Source organism: Cebus imitator, unplaced genomic scaffold (assembly GCF_001604975.1).
Source record: "Cebus imitator isolate Cc_AM_T3 unplaced genomic scaffold, Cebus_imitator-1.0 Scaffold140, whole genome shotgun sequence".
Classification (NCBI taxonomy): domain Eukaryota; kingdom Metazoa; phylum Chordata; class Mammalia; order Primates; family Cebidae; genus Cebus; species Cebus imitator.
In genome coordinates, this window is record NW_016107455.1 from 1857897 (window position 1) to 1867614 (window position 9718).

Sequence of the window (9718 nt, forward strand, 5' to 3'; positions counted from 1 at the left end):
GGGTTTCACCATGTTGACCAGAATGGTCTCGGTCTCTTGACCTCGTGATCCACCCCCCTCAGCCTCCCAAAGTGCTGGGATTACAGGATTGAGCCACTGCGCCCGGCTCTTTTTGGTTCTTAAGGAAAACTAAATTTAAGGAAAGAAAACACTTATAAGTGGGAGCTAAATCTTGGGTTCACACAGACATAAAGATAGGAACAATAAACAGTGAAGACTCCAAAGGAGGACAGGGGAGGGCTGAAAACTTCCTATTGGGCTCTATGTTCACTATCCGGGTGAAGGAATCAATAGAAGACCAAACCTCAGTGTCCCACAATATATCCTGTAATAAACCTGCACATATACCCCCAACTTTAAAATAAAAATAACAGTAAAAAAACAATAAAGTAAATACAAAAAAAAAAAAGAAGAACAAGGAACAGGGAGATTCTTGAACAGATTACACGGAGGTGTTTTTTAGGCACTTTTAAAGTCTTTAGCTTTGTTTGTTTGTTGTTCAATTTTAAAATATATAGTAGAGACGAGGTCTCGCTATGTTGCCCAGGCTGGTCTTGAACTCCTGGACTCGAGAAATCTTCCTGCCTCAGCCTCCCAAAGTGCTGGGATTACAGGCATGAGCCACTGTGCCAGGCCCAAGTTCTTTAGAAGTTGATGACATGAATTGCTTGTGACACTTAATTTCACAACTTACAACTTTTTGCAGAAAACAAAACTGCTTTTACTTTGTTACCGTAGTGTATCTAAATCTGGACAAGTCTGGGAAAGAGACTAGTCCAGATTTAGATACACTACGGTAACAAAGTAAAGACTCGAGAAACTCAAAGCAGGTGATGTGTTAGATTCAGCAGGATTAGGACAGTCACATCTTCTAAACACTCCTTTACTGTTGCAATCAATGCAAATTGTGCAATAAATAGAAATCAAGATAAAACACGAGAACATGTCCAAACACAGCTTTTCTTTTTCCTTTATACACGTATATTACTAAGATTACCTTTGTGTAAAGCAGACATGATTGGGCCCACAGAGGGACCCAAGACAGGGAGAAGTGGGAAAAACAGCAAACAGCCCCAGGGACAGGGTGCTATGGAGTATGGGTGGATTTACCTGTGGCAGCTGGGCAAGGTGGATGAGGGAAGTGGGGAGAAAGGGGTCTGAAGTGAAACGACAAGATAAAATGGGAGTGGAGAAGGGAAGCGAGAGGGGGAACTGGCCATTTCTCTGGCTGGGGCATGGAGGGGGAGAAGGAGAGGCAAGGTCAGCTGAGGTGAGGCTGCTGGAGGAGGGGGAGCATCCAGGTGGAAAGGGAGGTTCAGAGGCCACCACCTGCGAACCCCTCTTCAGCCACAAGGTTTTTGCAGTTTGGGTGTTGCTGATCAAAGGTGCCTATACTCTTTGATTAAAAATTTCTGAGATGTGCTTTACCATGAGTCACACAGTTGGGGACATTCGTGAAAAATCAGTTCATCCTTACACATCATTGTACCAATCTAGTTCTCAGATATGCACGGAGATGAGAGCAAGAAAAACTTTCTGACTTGAGGAGTTTACAGTCTCACAAGGTAACCCTGTAAGCTAAAAAGGACATCCTGAGACAGCGGGGGAAACTGGAATATGAGCTGTAGATGTGATAATGGTATTGTATCCATGTTCAACTTCCCCAGGGTGAAAATGGGGCTGCGGTTATGTACAAGAAGGTCCTTGTTTGTTGGAAATGTATGTTGAAGTATTTAAGGAAGAAGTATCTGGAAGTCTGCAAACTCTCAAAGGTTCAACTATACATATATGAATATATATGTATGGGATAATTATATTAATGATCTTATATGTTATATATATATTATATATACACTGCATATACAAAATTAGATAAATGCATAATTAGAGTGGCTTTGTACACAAATTGGCAAAATGTTAACTGGTGAAAATGGACCACATCTCTGATTTTTCAGTTGAAATTTTTCAAAAGAAAAAGTAATTCTACCAGGCGCGGTGGCTCAAGCCTGTAATCCCAGCACTTTGGGAGGCCGAGGTGGGTGGATCACAAGGTCAAGAGATCGAGACCATCCTGGTCAACATGGTGAAACCCCGTCTCTACTAAAAATACAAAACATTAGCTGGGCATGGTGGCGCGTGCCTATAATCCCAGCTACTCAGGAGGCTGAGGCAGGAGAATTGCCTGAACCCAGGAGGCAGAGGTTGCGGTGAGCCGAGATCGCGCCATTGCACTCCAACCTGGGTAACAAGAGCAAAACTCCGTTACAAAAAAAGAAAAGAAAAAAGAAAAAGTAATTCTAGCCCTCAGCCAGAGCTAGGAAACTTCCAGTCAGCCAAAGCTCCCTGCTGGCCAGAAGAGCCTCTCTCCCCTCTCCCCTCCAGGCTCCTCCCTCCCTGTTCCTTGGGCCAGCTCCTCTCCTCTGAAACAAAGGAAAGGTCCAGCTAATTGGATTTGCCTTTTAAAGACGACATGCTGGTCAGCCACGGTGGCTCCAGCCTGTAATCCCAGCACTTTGGGAGGCTGAGGCAGGTGGATCATGAGGTCAGAAGTTCGAGACCAGCCTGGCCAACACAGTGAAATCCCATCTCTACTAAAAATACAAAAATTAGCTAGGCGTGGTGGCGCATGCCTGTAATCCCAGCTACTTGGGAGGCTGAGGCAGGAGAATTGCTTGAACCCGGGAGGTGGAGGTTGCAGTGAGCCGAGATGGTGCCACTGCATCCACTCCTGCCTGGGCAACAGAGCCAGACTCCATTTCAAAAAAACAAACAAAAAAAAGACGACGTGCCCACCATTAGGGAGAGAGGAGAAGAGAGAAAAGTACAAGAGACTCACGTTCTAGGCCTGGCTTTGTCCTCATGACCTGTGGGTGAGCTCAAGCCAGCCACGCACAGAGCTGAGGACCCCTCCCTGGTCCTTCCGGGTCTCCCTCTCTCTAACTCTTGGCCCCTTAGTTAGAATAAAAAGTTCCCTTAGAGAAAACAAATCAGCTTATTTTATTCAACAGTTCAGTAAGAAAGGAAATGAAATGCTCTTTTTTTCTGGGATACACACAGAAAGATCACACCGAAACCCAAGACAGCAAAGGCCCACGCGCTTGCCCCTCCCGGCCTCCCACCGGCTGCTCACCCATCCTGGGGCTCTGGGCTCTCCCGAAGCACACAACAGGCTTGCTGTGTCCCCATCTTGGCTGAGAAGCACTTGCCAGATCACCTGGCCTGGTCACAACCTCCCCTGTCACCTCTACTCTCCCTACCTCAAAGAATGCCCTGAAGAACTGGACCTCACCATCCCAGGAGACCCAGCACTGCGCTGTCACCGTCAGAGCCTGAAGGCCCTGGGACATTGCCTCTGTGTCTCACATCACTGGGGCGTGTCTCTCCTTTTGCAGTCCAGGGCTTCTGGGGTTAATGGAGGTCCATCCAGTCCTGGGTGCTAAAGAGCCTGGGGTTTAAATCCCATTAACAAATCCCCTTGCTTCAGGGTTGGGATGGAAGCAGGGAGCTGCTGCCAGGTTCCACGGGGGCCAAAGGAAAGAAGAAATAATAACAAGGCAGTCAGACCGCCTTACACCCGCTTTATCACTGCTCATTTTGTCACCTCATTAGACACAGGGCTGGGAAAACACTCGCTCCCATTTAAAAGCGCGTTGTTGACATTCAATGAACGGGCATTCATCTTCCCAGTCACCCAGAGCGACCAAAAGTCAGGCTGTAGGAAACAGCTCCTGCAGAGACGGTGCCACAGAACAACATTTCTGAACGTGGACCAAAGTCAGCATGGTGAGCTCCACCTGGAAATTCGGGGGCTGTGTTGGCCGACGGTGGAGCCGTGCTCACCCTAGAAGAGCAATTTGCCTCTCTGCTCAGGGAAGATCATTGATGCCAGGTTTCCGTGACAGGCTAGCTTCATCTGTTTTCCACCTGGGTCCCTCCTAGAAAGATGGCAGTTTTCCTTCCTTGGAGTGTCATTTGCCCAGGTAAGCCCAGAAACGAAGCCCCTGTAAGAGCAGGGAAGTCTGCCTCCCTTGCCCCAAGTGCGGAGAAACAGGCGCTTTTATGAGATGTTTTGCTTCATGCCCAGATCTGCTCCATGGAACACCACAAACCTCAGGGGAGTAGAGGCGGCTGTCCGTAGCCCAGGGACTGGACAGGGAAATCGGTGCAGCCCAAATTTGGGCTGCCTGGGGGCCATTTCTACCGCACCACGCCCAGGGCATCTTGTAAAGAACATTTGGGCAGCTGGGGAGTGGGGTTATTGGGCCCCTGTTGGTTGGGTGGGGTTAATCTGCAGGCTTAATTTACATGTGTGCAAAGCTTCCAGAGTGTGCAAAGCCTCTGCCTTAGAGTAAAACCCGAGGGGACCCCCAGGAGACCCTGCTTTGAAGGCAATATCTGGGTAGAGAGTACCAGCTCTCAGGCGTTTTTGCACCATCATTTCAACTCCTGCTTTCTTAAAGCGGAGAGGTTAGGGTCACAGTTGCAGGGTGCATTGGAGGGGACGCGGACATCGTGTTAGGCAGGCCTCCCCACAGCCCCTTATTTAGAGCTGACGACCGTGAGGAGCTGACGTGTTATGGGAATAACTAAGGTATTAGGTTACCTTCTCAACAACAACCAAAAATGACTGTATAATTTTTGCTGTGGCTGTCTGGACATCTCTAGAAAAAGTCAAGTCATGACCATATCCTGTTGATTCATGAAGCCAAATTAAAATTAAGCTTCTTCAGGAAGCCCTGGCTTCTATGTTCTCTCCAGTCTTACCACTCATTCACAAGTAGGAAGGAGAGGCCCTGCCACATATTGGCTTAATTTCTGGAGTTACCTGTGTTTCTCTTTGGCAGGGGACATCCAGCGTGTCTGGGAAGCAAACCTGCTATAGGAAAGAGCCTGCTCCAGACTCCTACGCCCCCCTCCAGCCCAGCATCCCCATTCCTCAGGCACCTCACCCATTTGCAACACTCTTCAACATGCCTCTCCAAATTTCATCAAAATGCTCAGACGACTCTACACATTCCCCAAGAGGAATTTCTGAGATCTTTCGGATTCCATTAAAACATCAACATTATTCCCTCTACCCCACTCCTAGTATATATATTTCTTAAACAACGAGATTGAAAACAAATGGATTTGATTATCTGTGCTGGTGGTTACACCTCTGAAAAGTCTTAGATGGATCACCAGAATGTTGAGAGGACTTTTGATTAATTGTGAAGCAGTTTCAATCTGTTCTATAGTGGGAAAAGAAAGAAAAAGAAGAAAGAAGAAAGAAAGAAAGAAAGAAAGAAAGAAAGAAAGAAAGAAAGAGAGAGAGAGAGAGAGAGAGAGAAAGAAAGAAAGAAAGAAAGAAAAAGAAAGAAAGAAAGAAAGAAAGAAAGAAAGAAAGAAAGAAAGAAAGAAAGAAAGAAAGAAAAGAAAGAAAGAAGAAAGAAAAGAGAAAAACCCATGCCCCAAATGGCTTGCTCAGTTTGCACAAACCTAGTAAGAACCTGCCTCTCACCCATGCTGGAAAGGTCACCGCCACCCCAGAGTGTGAGGCAGGAAAACCCAAACCTTCGGATCTCAATGGCTTCACACAGAAGCAAATCACGGGACAGAGTCAAAGCTGTGTGCTCCCTGTGCTCCTAAAAACCCAACACTGACGCTGCCCACAGTTCTCTGTTTCATTAAACACAAGTCCCAATGTCGCCTTCTTAAGACAGTTTTCCTATGTCACTGAAAGCAAAACACATTAAATATTTGATCTCATCTTCCTATGATGAGAGTTAGCTAGCAGGCTCATAAATAATCCATTGACCTGGTTCACTTTTCTGGACAAAATTGATTGTAAAAATACATACACAAAGCCTTTGTAATGTCTGATTCAGAAATTCTACCCCTCTTCAAATTCTTTAGAGTCCCAAATGGAAAAGGAACAATTCAACATGGAAAAGCCCCAGTTCAAAAGAAAATTTGCTCCTTAGCCCAAGACCCAAATCCAGTCTTGAGCTCCAGAGAGTTTTTTTTTTGTTCAAAAATAAATCTGAATGTACACAATTTTCAAGCAAATGATGATTATACCATTCAACCACGTAGCACAGTCGCTGGAGTTGGAGTTTCACATAAATTCTGAATGGCCCGCGAGGTGTCTGAGCGCTCCTCTGCTCTGACAGTTAAGCCGCCCAAGCCACGGAGACTCAGCCCACTTAAGCGCCACTCTGATTTCTCTAGCTATCTGGGCATTTGTGTCAACCAGAGCCCTCCCTTTGCATAAAGCCACCAGCACTTGATGACAGCAAAGTAAAGATCAAACATAAACCATGGGTTGAAACGAAAGCAACTCCTCCCAAAGTACAGGACAGCATTTTGCTCAAGATCCTGTTTAAGGGGTCTTTCGCGGGTCCTCAAGAGGTTGCAAAGCCCCTGTAACAATAGACAAAGGACCCCCCACGCCCGCCTCCCAAGGCCCCCTCGTGCACTCCACGCTCCTCGTCCCTTCCACGCTCCTTGTCCCCCGCCCCACCCTGGCCCGTCCCCTTCAGCTCTGGTTCTTGCGGAGCGTGGAGGGCGCAGGGGTAGGATCCGGCGCCCACCGCTGGGACGCATGCCGGTCCTCGCCTCCTCGCCTCCTCGCCGGACCGTGGGGCGCAGCGGCTCTCTTTCCCTTTCCCAAGACAGGGAAGAAGTTCTGGAAGAAGCGTGGGTTCGAGGCGGAGAGGAAAAGCTGACCCACCTGCCGGACTGCCGGGCGGAGGCTGGTCCCGGGCTGGGGAGGTGGTCGGGCCTCGCGCCCTCGAGGCACCGGGAGGCGCTGGCTGTGCGGAGGGGCGCCGGCGCGGCTGTATTTGTACCCGCGGCCCCTCACATGGTCCGATCTCTAGATAGCCGCCGCCAAAGAGCTCTTGAAGAATTTTTGCGTCACTTTGAGGCGAATAAACTTAATGCTTCCCTGCGGCCGCGGCTCGGCGCTCCCGCTGGATGGGGGTGCGCTCGCCCGGGAGGGGCCGAGCTGCGGGGCGGGGTGCGCGCCCGATCCCAGCGCGGGGAGGGGAGGGACCCCCGATACCCACAAGCTCTCAGGGAGGAGCGGAGCGCGGAGCATTCGGAAGGGCAGGGCCAGTGAGGAATCCTGACTTTCCTGCTCTTTAACTTTGAGGGAAGGGGGAGGCTGTAAAAAGGGGCGGGTATGCTCCTCCCCTGCCGGCACCCCTCCTGGACCGCTTGTAGGGTTCTGCTTGTGGCGCTTCCTCCCAGCCATCTCTCTTGACCCCCGACACCTCCCCATCGTCCCCATCCCGAAACCTGCTCTCTTTTTCTTCCTGGGACGTAACAACACGTGGTACCCACGGGTTTCTCTGACTGCCCCGCTGGGATGTGAGCTCGGCGTAGAGGCCCTTGTCTAATTCCTCTCCGTCCCCAGAGCCTCACAATAAAGACTTACAGAATGAAGGAATGAAGAACTGGTTCTCATTTTTTAACCAGCTACATTTCAAAACAGCGTCAAAACAGAGCACAGTGCTTTGGGAGGCTGAGGTGAGAGGATCGCTTGAGCCCAGGAGTTCAAGACCAGCCTGGGCAACACAGGCTCTAGATTTTTAAAAAATCCTATCTCTAGATTTTTTTTTTGATTAGCCAGGTGTGGTTGCCTGCGCTGTAGTCCCAGCTACTACTCAGGAGGCTGAGGTGGGAGGATCAGCTGAGCCCAGGAGGTCGAGGTTGCAGTGAGCCATGGCACTCCAGCCTGAGTGACAGTTTGAATTATCTGAAAGGGCCCAAGAGGAGCCTACTGTTTTGAACCAAGTGCATGTTGTTTTGATACTTTTTTCAAAAAGTTTAAAAATTGATTTAATGTTAATATCCTTTTTGCTAAAATTACTTAAAACTTTTGAGCACATGCAGTACTTGCTTTGGGTTGTCCCTGAGGCAGAGAGGGCTCTACCTCTCCCCAAGAGGAGGCCAAGGGAAGTAGAAGACAGAAAGGAAAAAGCAATGACAAGTCTGCAGCTCCAGAGAAGCCACAGCCCCTTGTACTCAAAGGAACTGGCCCTTGAAAACTGTGCAGCCGGTTGGGCTGAGCATCTAGAGGGACGGAGCTGGACAACCATGGGCAGGCGAGGGCGGCTCCCAGCGGGAGGAGTCAGCACGGGATTCTGGTGCCACCTAGACTCCAGGGCGGGGACCGCAAGGTGGGCGGGAGGCTTGGAGCCCGGGATGCAGTGGGATACAGGGAGGGTGCGAGGGGCATGCTGGAGGGGTACGGGGGGGGGATGCCAAGGGTGCAGTGGGGATATGGGAGGGTGCAGGCGGATGTTGAGAGGGTGCAGGGGGATGCTGGGAGAGGTATAGGGGAGATTCTGGGGGTACAAGGGGAATGCTGGAGGGGGCAGAGGCGATGTCTAGGGGCAGGGGAGATGCTGGAGGGGTGCAGGGGGATGCTGGGAGGGGTTCTGGGGAGAGGGAGGATGCTGGGAGGGTGCAGGGGGGATGCTAGAAGGGGTGTAGGGGGAGGGGGATGCTGGGAGGGGCGCAGGGGGCATGCTGGGAGGGTGCAGCAGGGACGTTAGGAGGGTGCAGGGGGAATGCTGGGAGGGTGCAGGGCAGATGCTGGGAGGGTGCAGGGGTGATGCTGGGAGGGTGCAGGGGGGACGAAGGGAGGAGTTCAGGGGGGACGAAGGGAGGGTGCAGGGGGGACGAAGGGAGGAGTTCAGCGGGGACGTTAGAAGGGTGCAGGGGGGATGCTGGGAGGGTGCAGGGGGGACGAAGGGAGGAGTGCAGTGGGGACATTAGGAGGGTTACGTGCTGGCGTTCAGAGCAGCAATGCCTAGCGGGGGATCCCCAACAGACTTGGGAATTTCATTCTGGGGGCAGCGCCTGCATGGGGGCGAGGGCTCCTCCTTTCAGATGAACACAGTTGTCTGCTGCCTCCAATGTTCCACTTCTTAAATGAACATGTTTGTGCTATACAGGCAAAGGCAACAAAAAACGCAAGGTGCCCTTTCCAGGAGGGCAGAGGAGGGGAGCAGGGGCGCTGGGCAGAGGCGTCAAAGTGGAGGATGGCAGCTGGGGTGACTTCAGTGCTTGGCCACCAAGGCCCTTGTCTCCACCCGGTCTGTCCAGTGTGACTTCTTAACACTTCCTAACTGTGCAGTCTCGTGAACGTGACCTCACCACTCCTGGCCTTTCTTCTAGACTCTTTCTAGCTGAACATCCATTCCTGCCCAGCACCCGGCCCCTCCCTATGGCACTGCCTGCCCCAGGCTGGGCGCTGCCTACAGAGCGGGCCCCCTGTGGACCTGGGTCAAACCCTGGCTCCCACCCTGTCCTGTCGTGTGGGCTTGGCCGAGCTCCTTAACCTCAAGCTGTCTGGCCTTTGTGTCTCTGTCTGTGAAGTAGGGAGGATGCTCTCAGTGGGCACTGCTCAGCTGTGGGTGGTGAAGGGGCCAACTCCTTGCAGGTCCTTCCGCCAAGGGGAGATCCAACCCCTCCTCTCTCTGGCCGGGTGGTTCCATCTCCTCCCCTCTTGACACCATTAGCAAGAGACATTAGAATGACACAGACGGCCTCCCTCTGCTTGCCCCAGCCCCCCTCCCCACACCACACCCCTGCCCCTGCCTCCCTGGCAGAGTCGGAACACAACTGGTCCAGACTGTCCCCCTCTCTCTAAAGAGATGTTTCTCTTCCTCCTGCCCTGAGCACCATCCCACAGAGAGGACAGGTCCACCTGCAGGTCCTCACCTCC

The 9718-nt window shown here is 51.1% G+C and overlaps 1 protein-coding gene across 2 annotated transcripts in view; it reads right to left on the reverse strand.

The window, feature by feature from the left end:
* Nucleotides 1-7101, reverse strand: part of SLC6A4 (solute carrier family 6 member 4) — a 40747-nt gene extending 33646 nt beyond the window's left edge. For both annotated transcript variants that reach the window (XM_037743331.1, XM_017542029.2), the window contains exon 1: nucleotides 6713-7101. The gene's annotated coding sequence lies outside the window, so the exon portion shown is untranslated. The remainder of the gene's footprint in view (nucleotides 1-6712) is intronic.
* Nucleotides 7102-9718: the final 2617 nt, after the last annotated feature.